The sequence below is a fragment of the Petaurus breviceps genome, unplaced genomic scaffold, assembly GCF_028583685.1.
Source record: "Petaurus breviceps papuanus isolate PSGF00001 unplaced genomic scaffold, PetGlider_PUasm1.0 110, whole genome shotgun sequence".
Classification (NCBI taxonomy): domain Eukaryota; kingdom Metazoa; phylum Chordata; class Mammalia; order Diprotodontia; family Petauridae; genus Petaurus; species Petaurus breviceps.
This window is the reverse complement of record NW_027185597.1, coordinates 265,364-281,210: the sequence shown is the minus strand read 5'-3', so window position 1 is coordinate 281,210 and position 15,847 is coordinate 265,364. Positions and strand designations below refer to the sequence as shown.

The 15,847-nt window shown below is 36.7% G+C and overlaps 2 protein-coding genes across 3 annotated transcripts in view; one reads left to right on the top strand and one right to left on the bottom strand.

Moving 5' to 3' along the window:
* LOC138156637 (TRPM8 channel-associated factor 2-like) overlaps positions 1 to 1,140 on the bottom strand; it is an 8,129-nt gene extending 6,989 nt beyond the window's left edge. Inside the window, exon 1 of the mRNA XM_069082071.1 lies at positions 1,034 to 1,140. The gene's annotated coding sequence lies outside the window, so the exon portion shown is untranslated. The remainder of the gene's footprint in view (positions 1 to 1,033) is intronic.
* Positions 1 to 15,847, top strand: part of LOC138156652 (olfactory receptor-like protein OLF3) — a 90,697-nt gene that overhangs the window by 10,323 nt on the left and 64,527 nt on the right. The window lies entirely within an intron of this gene.

Below are 15,847 nucleotides of genomic sequence, written 5' to 3'. Positions count from 1 at the left end.
AGAGAGAGAGAGAGAGAGAGAGAGAGAGAGAGAAGAGAGGGCCCACTCAAGATCCATCTCTAGAATTCCTTTATTCCCTTTGAATACCGCAAAATTCATGTATATATATATGTATATACATACACATGCACACACACAATTCATATTCCCTTCTGTATCATCTTTGATCCCTTATTCTTACCCTAAAGATCTTATACATTGCTAGGTCTTGTCATTTTTACCTTTGAAACATCAATTTCTCTATTTCTCCACTTAGTCATCACACTACTTCAAGCCTGCCTGATCTCTTGACTAGACTATTGCAGTAACTTTCTAATTGGTTTCTCTACTTCAAGTCTTTCCCAATTCCAATCCAATGCCAAAAGTATTTTCCTAAGTTATATTCACTGTCTTCCCCCACTCCCATTCAATAAACTCCAGTACCTCCCTACTACATCCAAGAGAAAATATCAACTTTGCCCGGCATTTAAAGCTCTGCATTACCTGGCCCATTCCTACTTTTTCAGTCTCACATTTTACTCCCCTCCATTGACACTACAATCTTGTTACCCTGCCCCTTGTACATTACACACCCATTTTTCAAGTCTTTGCCTCCACAATGGTTCTCCCCTGTACCTGAAATGATCTCCTTCCTCATCTCTACCTCTTAGTTCCACTGGCTTCCTTCTTCAGGTAAAATTCTTCTTTCTGTGGGAGACTTTTCCCTTCTCTTTGCTTCTAGTGTCTTCCCTTCTAAGGTTGCCTTTTATCTACACTATATACATTTTTTTATGTATCTACCCATTTACCTATTATCTTTTTCATTAGTATTTGAGCTCCTTGAGGGCAGGGATCATATTTTTGTCTTTTTCAATTACTATCACTTAGCACAGTGCCTGGCACATAATGCTTAAGAAATGATTTCATCCCCTAACACTTATATGCACCTTTTTTCATATATACCCAACCTAGAATGAGCAGAATAGTTTCTTTAGTGAGCCAGGGAAGATAGAATGTCCGCCCATTCAATAGAAAATCAGACAAGATAACTCACGGTTCTGTCCTGGAAATTCAGTCTAGGGATCCGAGAGCGATCTGGATGAGGAGAGGCAACCATAAGGATGCACAAGCAGCAAGTCTGAAGATTTATAAAGCTGAAGTGGGGGGTGTGGCCAAGAGCTTCCTCCTCTTTTCTTTGTTTTGAGGCTTGACTCAGGATAAGTCTAGATTTGGGTGGGGCTTGTCTTGAGATGAATAACTAGAAATATGAGTTGAGCTTCCTTGGGGTCTTTGGCTTAAATTCCTTATTTCTCAGTCTTTGTAATTGGGATTGAGCACCATCTTCTAAAAATTTATTAAGGGAGGTAGCTTGATACATTGCAAAGGCACCCTGGATTTGGAGGGAAAAAATAAACTTAGGTTAGATGCTCAAATCTGGTATTTAGTATTAGAAACTTTGAGCTAGTCCAGAATCTATCTGGGTCTCAGTTTTTCTCATCTCACCTACAAAAGTCATCATGGCTCACATGTGCACAATATAATGCTTTGCAAAATGTTTTATATACACTATTCAACAAATCTAACAAATATTTATCAAGTTGTTATTATGGCTAAGCCACTATACAAGGATCTAAGGATTGAAAAGAATAATAAATGTTATAATTTCTGTTCTTAAAGAATTTATAATCCTCTAGGCAAAGGGGGGCTGCCTCATAGAAACAAGTTAATACAGAGTATTTTCAAAAAGAGTGGAAGCAATTGGAAGTCTCAAGGAAAATCTATGTATTAGTTAGGTCCTGAATTGTGCTTTGAAGGAAATGAGGGTTTTTGGCAGATAGAGGATGGAAGGAATACAATTTAATACTTGGATACATCTTATCAAAGGGAATAACTAGAATGTTGAGCATGGAGGATAGTCAGTAGGGTGATATGACTGGGACAGAATCTGCAAGAAGGCTAATAATGTGAAAGAAGACTAAAAAGGTACATGACAGTCTCATTTTGTATGGTTTAAGTGGATATGGAGGACTTTTTATTTTAATCATTTTAATTTAATTCACTATAGCAAGAATTTATGCATAACTCCTATATACAGTCACCCTTAAGTTAGGTATTAGGGATAGAGCGAATAAGGCAGCTTCTGCCCTCAAAGAAATTATATTCTATTCATGGGAAACAATCCAGCACAGCTAAACAAATACAAGATACATACACACATAAATGATACTCTTTTAAGCTGAAATTTTTGAGTTGCTATATATATACCAGGTCTTGTAATAGCCAGGATAGGAGGGGGCAGGGAGAAGGCTTCTGGAAGAAGTTTATTTTTGAAGTGTCTTGTAGAAACTTGATTTCTCTGAGGTTTTGATGAGAGAGGAGGTTCCTAGATGTGTTCAAAAGCACAGAGGTGGTAGACAAAATAGCAGCCAGGCCGCTCTGACTAGAAGAAATATATGAGGAAGAAGCAGAATATGCAATAAGTCTGGAAAAGGAGGATGAAGAAAGACTGGAAAGGGTTATAAATGTCAAAATGAAGAGTTTGTATTTTTATCTTACAGGCAATTGGAACTTCTTAAGCTCTCAATTCCAATTGAGTAACATTCTGACACCTGTGAACAAATGGATGAATGAATGAGTGAAAATATTACAATTAATCAGTTAATGAAAAATTCAGCTACTATGTGCCAGGCATTGTCAAAGACCCTTCTGATTTAGAGATATAAGTGAAACAATCCCAACCTTCATTGAGTTTACTGTCTCAGGTAGGGGAAGACAATATATACATATATGGGAGAGAGCATCCAGGAGGTCAGAGTTTCAGAGAAGTTAAGAAAGGTAAAGGGTTAAAAACGACCATCCAATTTTGAAGAGATCTTGGGTAACTTTTCAGAGAATTACTTCTGCTGATAAATTTAGAAGTAATTTGCACACGGTTGAATAAAAGGGGAGGAAATGGGATAAAGGAGTGCATATACATTTTTCTAGGTATTTGGCTGTGAGAGGATAGATAAGAGATGGTAAGCCAAAGGAAGACCTACCCAATCCTTAATTTTGCTTCTATTTTTTATACTGAGCAAAATTCTCTTCAGACTAGGGAGTATCAAACTAAAACCGTTAACAAAGAGTTAGTATCAAAGATAAGTGAGGAGATGGTAAGAGTATCTAACTGCTCTCAACAAGTCAAAATGAGCAGAACCATGGAAATTCTACCTCTGAAAAGAAAATAAATGAGCATATGTGATTGCTTAGTAGTTATTGGGAATCTTTGAAAGACAGAAGGGTAGATGTGCCATATAACTGGAGAAGTCAAAATGTTCTTCTGTCATAGAAAGTTGAGACAGGGCATAGGATTACAAAAACTATGGGCTGCTGAGTTTTGGGTACCTGACAAAATTTTAGAATATGACATCAAATTGATGGTTTATAAACATCTAGAAGGAGAAACAATGATAATTAAAGCCAACATAGTTCCATCAAGAACAGGTCATGCCACTTCATTGCTCTTTTGTCAGGGTTAATAACGTGGTAGAACAGGGAAGTGTTACTTAACTCTTCAGTGCTTATTTAAGTAGACATTTTGTCTAATCTCTTACATATTCCTTAATGTCTATCTGGATAACTATACAGTGTCTTCCTGACTTGGGTCCACTTTTAAAAAAACTCACACATGTTTTATTTATTCCTCTAAGTAATTCCAAATTATATATAAAATTTTTAACATTCACTTTAAAAAAAAATTTGAGCTCCAAGTTCTCTTTCTCTCCACACCCCTCCCCCCCCAAGACTTCAAGAAGGCAGGGAATATGGTATTGCTTATAAATTTGAGGTCATACAAAACATATTTCTATTTTATGCATGTTGCCAAAGAAAACACACAAACCCAAGAAAAATAAAGAAAGTAAAAAAAGCACACTTCAATCTGCACTCAGAGTTCATCAATTCTCCCTCTGGAGTTAGACAGCATTTTTCATTAGGGTTCCTTTGTAACTGTCTTGATCAGAATAGCTCAGACTTTCACAGTTGATCAATCTTATAATATTGTTGTTACTATGTATAATGTTCTCTTGGTTCTGCTTACTTCACTTTGTTTCAGTTCATAAAAATTTTCCCAGATATTTTGAAACCATCCAGCTCATCATTTCTTATAGGATAATACTATCCCCCCCAAAAAAACAAAACAAAACCCCAAACAACTCATATACCACAACTTGTTCAGCTAATCCCCAATAGATGTGTATCCTCTCAATTCCCAATTCTTTGCCACCACAAAAAAAAAGCTTCCAGGAATATTTTTGTACATACAGGTTCTTTTCCCTTTTCTCTGATCTCTTTGGGAAACAAACCTGGTAGTGGTATTGCTGGGTCAAAGGGTACGTATAATTGTATAGCCCTTTGTGTATAGTTGCAAATTGCAATTCAGAAGTGTTGGGCCAGTTCACAACACCACCTACAGTATATTGGTATCCCAATTTTTCCACATCTCCTGTATCATTTCTCATTTTTCTTTTCTGTCATGTTAGCCAATCTGATAGGTTTGAGGTAGTATCTCAGATTTTTTTTAATTTGCATTTCTCTAATCAATAATGATTGAGAATTTTTTCCCATGACCATTGATAGCTTTGATTTCTTTTTCAGAAAGTTTGTTGTTCACATCCTTTGACCATTTATCAACTGGGGAATGGCTTGTATTTTTATAAATTTGGCTCAGTTCCCTATATATTTAAGAAATAAACTTTTTATCAGAGAAACCTGGTGTAAAAACTCCCCTGTTCACCAGTTTCCTGCTTTCTTCTAATCTTGGCTGCATTAGTTCTATTTGTACAAATCCTTTTTAGCTTCATGAAATTAGAATTATCCATACCCACTTCCTGTGATCCTCTCTATTTCTTATTTGTTCATAACCTTTTCCCCTTATCCAAAGATTAGATCTATTTTTGTTTGACTATGTATGGCAGGAGTTCTTAAAACTCTCTCTTTCTGTCTCTCTGTATGTGTGTGTGTGTGTTTGCTGGACTCCTTAGGCAGTCTGGGCAAACCTATGGAGTTCTTCATAATCAAAGTAAATGCCAAATTTCACTCAGAGTTTGTCAGTCAAGAAACATTTAACAAGTAACTATTATGTGCCTGGCATTGTGCTAAGTACTGGGGATACAAAGAAAGTCAAAAGACAGTCCATGCCCTCAAAGGAGTTCATCATATAATGGGGAAGACAATACGTAAGTAACTGTGTTTTTTTTTTTTCAAAAAAAAGCTACATTCAGGACAAATACAAAATTATCAACAGAAGGAAATATTAGAATGAATAATGTTTCCTCTTTCTCCATGTCTACATTTGGTCCAAACCAAAGTTTCCTTGCAGATTCACTGGACATGGAGAAATAAGTTCCCATATGCCTAGTTCTCCAAATCTTTCCATTTATTTCAGGTTGAACTGCACTGCAGATAGATCATTGACTTCTCAATAACAGAATTTTTACTAATAATAACTCCTAGAAATGACTAATATCTCCTATCTTCTCTTTCCAGCTACTTATCCACTGAACCACTTGGAAATTATTTGTTTTTCTTCTTGTGTTTTTTTCCTCTCAAAGTCCTTTCACCATAGAGTCATGTGTCCTAAGCCTCTAATATTGTCTAATCCAATGTTTTCCAACCCAAACTTTATTGTCAGTTGACTAGACATCCAAATTCTCTCTTATGTACTAATTCTAAACTTCTATAAGACCAGGCATATACTTAATGTTTAGGGAGTGATTTAGACTGAAGGGTAAGTGAATAAATAGACCAGTGTTTTCCCAATACCAATTCTCCTATGGATAAAATTTTAATGGTCTCAAAAACCTCTGCTACTAAAAGAACTTCCTATATCCTGCTTCTCTTACCCACACCCACTCCTCCCCATCCCTTCTATGCTGATCTTATAGAAGGTTAGAAACTAATAAGAGAGAATTTAGATGTATGATCAATTGACAGTACAGTTTGGTTTGGAAAACACTGGATTAGAGAACATTAGAGGTTTGGGACATGACTACAGTGAAAACACTCTAATAGCAAAAAACACTACAAGAAGAAAGAAAAATAATTTTCAAGTGGTTCAGTGGATAAGTAGCTGGAAGGAGAAGATAGGAAATATTAGGCACTTCTGGGAGTTATGACTAGTAAAATACTGCCATTTGAGTGAATTACCTGCAATGCAATTCAGCCTGAAATAAGTGGAAATATTTGGAGAACTAGGGATATGGGAACTTACTTCTCCATGTCCAGAGAATCTGGAAGAAAATGGTGGTTTGGACCACATGTATGCACAGAGAATGAGGAAGCATTATTAATTCTAATATTTCCCCCTTGTTGATTATTTTGTATTTATCCTATATGTAGCTTTAAAAAAGTTACTTGTATATTGCCTTCTTCATTATATGATAAACTCCTTTGAGGGCATAGATTGCCTTTTGACTTTCTTTGTATCCCCAGTACTTAGCAGGGTGCCAGGCACATGATAGGTACTTATTAAACGTTTTTTGACTGACTAAATTCTAACTGAAATTTAGCATTTCCTTCAATTATGAAGAACTCCATTGGCTTGTCCAGACCACCTAAGACATCACACACACACACACACACACACACACACACACACATTTTTAAAAACCTCTGTCATACAAAATGAGACAAAAATAGATCTCATCTATGGATGATAGAAAAGGTTATGACCAAATAATGAATAGAGAGGATTATGGGTAATAAAACAGATAATTCTGATTTCATGAAAAGTTTTTGTACAAACAAAACTAATGCAGTCAAAATAGGAAGGAAAACATGAAACTAGGAAGCAATTTTACAATAGGTTTCTTTAATAAAAGGCTCATTTCTCAAATATATAGGGAACTGAGCCAAATTTACAAAAATACAAGCCATTCTTCAAGTGATAAATGGTCAAAGGAAGTGAATAGTCAATTTTCAGAAGAAGAAATCAAAGGTATCAATAGTCACATGAAAAATGCTCTCAGTCACTATTGATCAGAGAAATGCGAATTAAAACAAATCTGAGATACTGCCTCATACGTGTTAGATCAGTTAACATGAGAGATAAAGAACATGAGAAATGAATGATACAGGAGATGTGGAAAAATTGGGGTACCAATATACTGTTGGTGGAGTTGTGAACTGGTCCAACACTTGTAGGGAACAATTTGAAACTGTACCCAAAGGGCTATAAAAGTGTACGTACTCTTTGACCCAGCAATACCACTACCACGTTTGTATCCCAAAGAGATCAAAGAAAATGGAAAAGAACCTGTATGTAAAAAAATATTTCTGGCTGCTTTTTTGTGATGGCAAAGAACTGGGAATCAAGGGAATGCACATCTGTTGGGGATCAGCTGGACAAGTTATGGTATATGATTTTGTAGGAACAGTATTGTCCTATAAGAAATGATGAGCAGCATGGTTTCAAAACATCTGGGAAAATTTTTATGAACTGAAAAAAAGTGAATTGAGAAGAACCAAGAGAACATTGTACATATTATATTATATAATATTATAAAATGTATAAATAATATATGTTAATATTGTTAATTTATTATGTAATGATATATAGATAATATAAAATAATATTATGTAATCTTATAAAATAAAAAGAAATATTATAAAACAGACCAATTGTGTAATGCTTAGCTATTCTGATCAAGACAGTGATCCAAGACAATTCCGAAGGAACATGATGAAAACTGCTATCCAACTCTGGAGAGAGAACTGATGATCTCTGAGTGCATACTGAAGCACACTTTTTGTTACTTTTTAAATTTTTCTTGGGTTTCTGTGTTTTCTTTGACAACATGGATAAAATAGAAATATGTTTTGTATTACCTCAAATGTGTAATCAACACCATATTTCTTGCCTTCTCAAGATGTGGAGGGGGGGGGAAGGAGGGAGAAAGTTTGGAACTCAAAATTTTTAAAAAAATTATTGTTAAAATTTTTTATATATAATTGGGAAATATTTAGTGAAATAAAAATGTATTAGCAATGTTTAAAAAGTGAATCTGAGTCAGGAAGAGGTTGTACAGAGTTATCCAGATAGACATCAAGGAATATGTAAGAGATTAAGCAAGAGGTCTGCTTGAAAAAAACCCTGAAGTGCTACTGATGGTGACAGGAACACTTCTCCGACTGATTCTCAGAACTTGAGAACACCACTTTCTCAGACTCATCATTAGAACACATCTTCAACAGAATTTAAAGTTCAGAGAGGAAGACTGAGATTCAACTTCCCTACTTCATTGAGTTCTTTGGAGTAAGTAGTGATCCATACATGCAGTGGGGAGAGTTCCATAGTGGGAGAGGGAGGCTAAGATTGTTGGAGGAAAGGAAAGACCATGCTGGTAAGCATCAGAAACACTACAAGGAAGGAAATCCTCTCTTTTATACTTAGAAACATTCACTGGCTCACCACAGACAATAAGACAAAAACTGATTTCCTTGGCATGACATTCAAGGCCGTCAACACTCTGACCAAGGTGCTGTTAACTTTATCTTTCATGAATCATATTTACAAAGACTCTACTAATACCCACCTGGTTTTCTCATTGCTCTCTAAATGTGCAAGAAAAGGCAAAAAAAAATATTTTTTCTATGAATTTCATGTTAATTAGATGTCTCTTGAATTGTTCCTTTTCTGAATGTTGGGGGACAAACACCCAATGGCATTAGATATTAAAAATCAGGGGAAAAAAAGAGAAAACAAGAAAAAAAAGTCTTCCATATGACAGACCTTCAAAATATTTCAATTGAAATTCAATTCAAAATACTTGAATCTCAGCATCATGTAATGTGATGTGCATAACTGAGCACAGTACTTTGAAAGTAATCTGCTCATCAGTACAATATAACAAGACTATATCATCTACTTCATCCTCCTTGTTTTAGGTTCCATGCTTTTCTTTAACACTGATACAAATGTAGAAGAGCAAAGAATAAATCCTGGTAGCACTTTACCAGAGACCCCCCTCAAAATGCTCTTTGATCCCATCATTTTACCACTTCCAAATCTATCCTACCACACTACCATCTAGCCCACATCTCTCCATCTTGTCAACAAGGATAGAATAAGTGACTTTATGAAATACTTTGCTGAAATTTATATCTATAATGCTTGCTTGTTCTACCATGTTATTTACCCTGACAACAGAGAAATGAAGTTAGTCTGGCATGATGGACCATATTGAAATGGATGCTTCTTTTAAGGCATTTACAAGATAGACCACAAGCCATTCTTCTAAAATTAACTAATTGTGCCAAATAATGGAATCATATCCTGGCTTCACAAGTCTTTGACCTAATTATCCCTATACCATTATGAGGAATTAAAGGATGCTAACTTATATAGGAATATACAACCAGTAACAGATATCAAGGCTAAATACTTAATCAGTTAGCTGTTTGGGCTAAAAGTCTAGTCCAAATAGTTCAATCTTATACTTCCATCTTACTATAGTAACTCAGATGTTCCAGTATCAATTTGTTATTTAACAGATTTAATATTGTTTAAAAAACTTTTTGATTACAGAGTTATGCTATGAAAGAATAGCTACATAGCTATGGTAAGGGAACAATGTTTTCCTAATTTCATGTCAATTCCAGGCAAAAGGTATGTAGATGACCAATTGCATTGAGCCAGGCTTAAAGTTAGTCATGTGTCATACTGATGAAATTGAGTCAGGAGACTCTTACCTCAGCTCATGTGTAATAGTTGTTCTCCCAACTTGTTCCATAAGAACACACTTTGTAATTCATAGATGAAGTTCAGCAACCCGACAGGATTGCTGGCATCATGAATCATTGGCTCAATAGTATTCCTTTTTTTTTGCTTTTTGGAGGGGCAATTGGGGCTAAGTGACTTGCCCAAGGTCATGTGGCTAGGTTTTTGTGTGTCTGAGACCAGATTTGAACTCAGGCTCTCCTGACTCCAGGGCTGGTGCTCTATTCACTGTGTCACCTAGTTGCCCCTCCTATAGATTTTTATTTTTTTGCTTTTTTTTTTCCAACAGCATTCCTTGATAATCATACCTGGACTCAGATTCAGAATGACAGTTAACATCCCAGAAGGTCTTGAATAGTAGAAGAAATAAGTACCTTACCCAGAACTTCACATGACCCTTAGTGAATTCAGGAAAATATTTTCATTTAACGCTTTTTTGCAAGAGAATGGGTGACCTGGCAGGCACACTTGTGGTGCAAAAAACATAATCTTTTATTTTCTTGTCCTGAATGCAAATCCCTTCCCTGTTTCCCCATTGGTTGGGTACTACAGAGTTTACAGCCTATCGGGAGAGCCGAAGCCACTCACACATGAGTCTCCACCCCTGCTTACATCTTCCATTCCACGTTTCAGCACCCCTCACCCATTTTCTTTTTACTTTATTTGGCAAAAGCTACTCATAGCTTGTTAGTGTAAATGGACATGTTAGACTGCAAGACCAGCTACAATCAGTTTTAACAGGGCTAGGCCCAGTCTCAAGCAAGACCTCCCTATTGTATGTGGAAGGGGAGGGATTTCCAATTGTCTAATTTCCACATAAGCTCTTATACCCCATTGAGCAATATGTAGGAACAACATCCTAATGGTGATTTCCTTCAGTTACATCCTCTACTACATTTACAACCAGTTTTTTCCCTGAAGTAACCATCACAGGTTTCACAAGTCATTTATTATATGATTTCTGTGGAAAAAAAGTTCAAGCATCCCTTCCAATAGCAAGTTCCAATAATCAGAGTTTCAAGTATGTGACCATAATCTCACATTGGTGACAGTAAGAGATTCATCACAGAAAAGTATTACTCCTCTCAGAATCCCTTTAAACAATGAAATCATCTTTAAGGTGAGTCTTAAGTAGTTTGCATACATTCTTTCGCATGTTCTGTTTCCTAATTAAAAAACAAACATAAGTAAAATCAAATTTCCCATTACAACAACACAAAATAGTTCATAAGTGACTACTCTTAATAGATTTGCCTCTCTATTTCTTAAGTTTATTTACCCTTCTCTAACCATACTCAATCTGAAAGAACAAGAATACTTCAGGAATTGAATCTTATACACATAAGTTCAAACACTAAGTTTAATTCTTGCTTAGACCATGGAATGAATTCAGATCAAAACAGCAAGATTTTTCCCACTTACAATTCATTACAGTAAATTAGATGCTTTACTATAAGATGCCTTAGACTCTGAGGCTGCTTCCATTGAGCTGTGGACTCTGACTCTGTTTCCTTGAAAGTACCCATTTAAGGCCAGTTCAAGGACACAACAAACCTAGGAATTAAACTTGAAAATTCACAGTAAGTTTGGACATAATTATTATTCAATTATTGTTGCAACAAATTAGCTTGCAAATGAAAACTCAGTAGACCTGCTGGTGGAGTCAAGATGACAGAGTCGAAAGAGGATGTCTGCTGGGCTCCAGCTCCCACCACCTCCAATTCATGTAAAAGGGGACTGTGAACAAACTTTGGAGCTACAGAACCCACAAAATTACACAGAGAAGCTAACCTCCCACTGAGGACAGCTCAGCAGGCCAGCAGGAATCAGCCAGCACAGCACTCTGGGAGCTGAGACAAGCCCCACTCAAGCCAAGGTTTTAGCCCCAGAGTGGGCCTGACCAACCACAGGTTGGAGGGATTCCAGATCACCAGCACCTGTGGTGATTTTCAGAATTATCAACACATAGATACTAAGGACAAAGTGAGAGGTAAGTGCAGTGTGGACTTTGGGATCTGGTAGTTGGAAGTGCGTCGGCTTTTGCTCCCCAGGGTGAGAAGCCGCTGAGGAGCCGGGTGTGCAGCTATGCTCACATGGAAGCTTCAGCTAGTGGCCTGCAGACTGTAGGGGGACCAAGCGACCAGTCTGAGGGGCAATCACTCTTGCTTTAACCTGCTTGGATCTGGATTGCAGTCTAGGGTGGAGGTCCTGGGCTGTGTGACCAGCTTGCCAGAGTGTGTGGAGGCCTCAGAGAGGGCACCCAACTAATACCTCCAGCCATTGAGGAAACCCCAGTGTTTGGGATGAAACTCCCTGGTCTGGTGGCAGAGTCCTATTGTGGCGAAAAGCCCAAAAGTCAAGTGACTGAGTGGTGACATGAGCAGGCAAAAGAAGCAAAATAAACAGAATATCCCAACTTTAAACTCCTATTTTGGGGGCAAAAAGGATCAAAGCATGGAACAGGAGGAAGACAGTGAAGTCAGAACTCCTGCACCAAAAGCTTCCAAGAAAAATATGAGCTGGTTATAGGCCATAGAGGACCTTAAGAAGCAAATAAGAGAAGTGGAGGAAAAATTGGGAAGAGAAATGAGAATGATGCAAGAAAATTATGAAATGAGAGTCAACAGCCTCACTGAGGAAAACACACCTTAAAAAGTAAACTAGCTCAAATGGCAAAAGAGGCTCAAAAAGGCAATGAGGAGAAGAATGCCTTAAAAAGCTGAATTTGCCAGATGGAAAAAGAATCTCAAAAGCTCACTGAGGAGAATTACTCCCTCAGAATCAGATTGGAGCAAATGGAAGCTAATGACTTTATGAGAAATCAAGATGCTGTTAAACAGATCCAAACAAACGAAAGAATAGAAGGCAATGTGAAATATCTCATTGGGAAAACCATTGACCTGGAAAATGGATCCAGGAGAGATAATTAAAAAATTATTGGACTACCTGAAAGCCATGATCAAAGAAAGAACCTAGAAATCATCCTCCAAGAAATTCTCAAGGAAAACTGACTTGATGTTTTAGAACCAGAGGGCAAAATAGAGATTGAAAGAATCTACCGATCACCTCCTGAAAAAGATCCCAAAAGAAAACTCCTAGGAATATTGTAGTCAGGTCCCGAAATTCCTAGATCAAGGAGAGAATATTACAAGCAGCTAGGAAGAACAATTTGAATACTGTGGAAACACAATCAGGATAACATAGGATCTGGCAGCTTCTACACTGAGGGGTCGAAGGGCTTGGAATATGATATTGCAGAGGGCAAAGGAGCTGGGATTAAAACCAAGAATCACCTACCCAGCAAAACTGAGTATCATGTTTCAGGGGAAAATATGGTCATTCAGTGGAATAGAGGACTTTCAAGTATTCTTGATGAAAAAACCAGAGTTGAATAGAAAATTTGACATTCAGATATGAGAAGCAAGAGAAGCATCAGAAGGTAAACAGGAAAAAGAAATCATAAGGAACTTATCAAAATTGAACTATTTACATTCTTACATAGAAAAACAATAATTGTAACTTATGAAACTTTTCTCAGTATGAAAATAGTTGAAAGGAATAGGAATATATATATATATATATATATATATATGTCTATTTAAGAGGGTGTATGAATACATACATGAATGTGTATATATGTTTACAGGTATACATAGATAGTGGTCACAGGACCAATTTAATAGGAAGGGATAATACCTAAAAGGAGAAAGTAAGAGGTGAGAGAGGAATATAATGATAGGAGATGGGGAGAGACAGAATGGGGTAAACTCTCTCATAAATAAAAGGCAAGGGAAAATGGTTACAATGTAGGGGAAGAACAGGAAGGCAAAAAGGCAAAACCTTATTCTCATTGAATTTGGCTCAGGGAGGGAATGACATACACACTAAATAGCGTATCTCACCCTACAAGAGAGTAGAAGGGAAGAGGATGAGAGGGGGGTGATGGAAGGGAGGGCAGGCTGGGGGGGAGGGAAGTTGGAAGCACCCACATTTGAAAAGGGATGGGATCAAAGTAGAGATTAGAACAAGTGGGAGGTGGGATAGGATGGAGGGAAATATAGTCAGTCTTTTACAATATATCTATTATGTTAATGTTTTGCATTAGCTACACATGTACAACTTATACTGAACTGCTTATCTTCCCAGTAAGGGTGGGTGACAAGGGAGGAAGGGAATGAATCTAGAATTCAAAGTTTTAAAATCAAATGTTTAAATATATACACATAATATTATTAATACTACTTTACATGTAATTGGGAAATAAGATATACAGGCATTGGGGCATAAAGATCCACCCTGCCCTACTGCAGAAGTCAAAGGGGGTATGGGAGAAGATATGGGAGAGAGCAGATTGGAGAAATGGATATCCTGTGGGACTGCTATTTTGGGGCAGTGGGTAGGGGAAAAATGCAGAAAAAAATTGTAACTCCAAATCTGGCAGAAATAAATGATGTAAACCTGAAGTTAATAAAGCATTTGAAAAAAAAAAAGAAATTCAGTAGACCTTCTAAAAATCACACAAAATATTTTGCAAAACATTTCTTTGTAAAAGTATTTCCCTTTTTTAAAAGTTTCCAAATGATCCTGATGTTACTATAACAAACTAAATTCCAAATAACCACAAAATTCCTAGTTATCTAAATTGTCTAGTCAAAAAGGAATTTGTATTGAGGAGGAGATTACGTTTTTATAAGCATATCCAATTAAACTAGTCTTATCATAATAACAAGTTTACCAGGTCCTTAAAAGTTTTACCCAATATCTTTTCTTCCCTTTGTTTTTAAATGTATCACTAGTAATTAAGAAAACAAATTATATTCTAGAATCTCGTGAATATGGTGGTAGTTTACAAACCTCCAAATTAATGAACACATACAAACACAAATATGTCCTTCGATAAAATAACACCCCTATTTTGAGCAAGGATTCCCATTTACTTGGTAAGAATTCAACAACAATGACAACAACAACAATAACAACACCTCTTGCACAGGGTTGATAAGAATTACAATGGAGATTTTACGTCTTTTCTTTTCCTGATTACCAATTTTCCTTTAACAAAAATATCTTTGTAATTATTTGATTTAACTAATAACTCCAAAATAGCTTAGTTAACTGTCTTAATTTTTATAAGTGAGAGCCAAATAATTTTAGCTGAAACTTCCCTTTTAAATATTGACAAAGCTTGGAAGTCTATGATTTCTTAAGTTCTGTTACTTCAGGATATTACAATAAATAGTCAGATAGAATGACCTAACACTTCCTAACCCATTCATTTTTTTTCTTTCTGACAGTACAATTTTTAATCTAAAATCTATATTATAAGAGAAATTGCTTTTCTAACAACATAGGTGATACAATTGTCACCAGATTACATAATGTAAGGAAATTTTGAAATATAATACCATAAACATCATGCATTTTTAGAACTTGAAACAAGACCATTTAATTACCAATCAGGTGACCTTAATCTGCTTATACTGGAGCAAGTCCCCATTTCCACCCAACCAACCAGTCTCCTGACACTGATTGGTTCTGTTTGCTCTTATGACCATAAAGCTTCACCTATTGAGAAGCTAGTCCAGCTCTTCAGCAATTTTTATCCTTCAAACTCACTCTCCCACTGCATTTCTTGGTGCTGAAACCTGGGAAGGGAAAACAGAGAGATGCCCCAAGAGCCTCCTCTTTCCTTCCCTGTACTGTTTCTCTGGGTGAATACCTCGAATTCAGCCTCTGCCCAGGGATGGTAAATCTTTCCTCCTTGTTTCCCTTCCCTTCTCTCCATTGTCCTCTCACTGACTCTGGGGTCTTCCTAGGAGGTCTCCACTGTTAGAAATGACTGGTCAGTGTCAGTTTTGGGGATGTCACACATCGTACAGTGTCCTGCAGTTTGCCTTCCTATATACCTGGGAACACCTTGGCCTGAATGTAGTCCTAGTCATACTGACCCTTTAGGATGCTAAAGCCTTGATGCTTTAGTCAGTGATGGGACAGGAGACCTCCATCCCTCCCAACTCTCTTTACGGATGCCTTCTTAACAATTGGGACAAATTTGTGGGACAGGATTTGAGGAGGAAATGTATGGTCTTTGATTATAATACAACTTGGCCT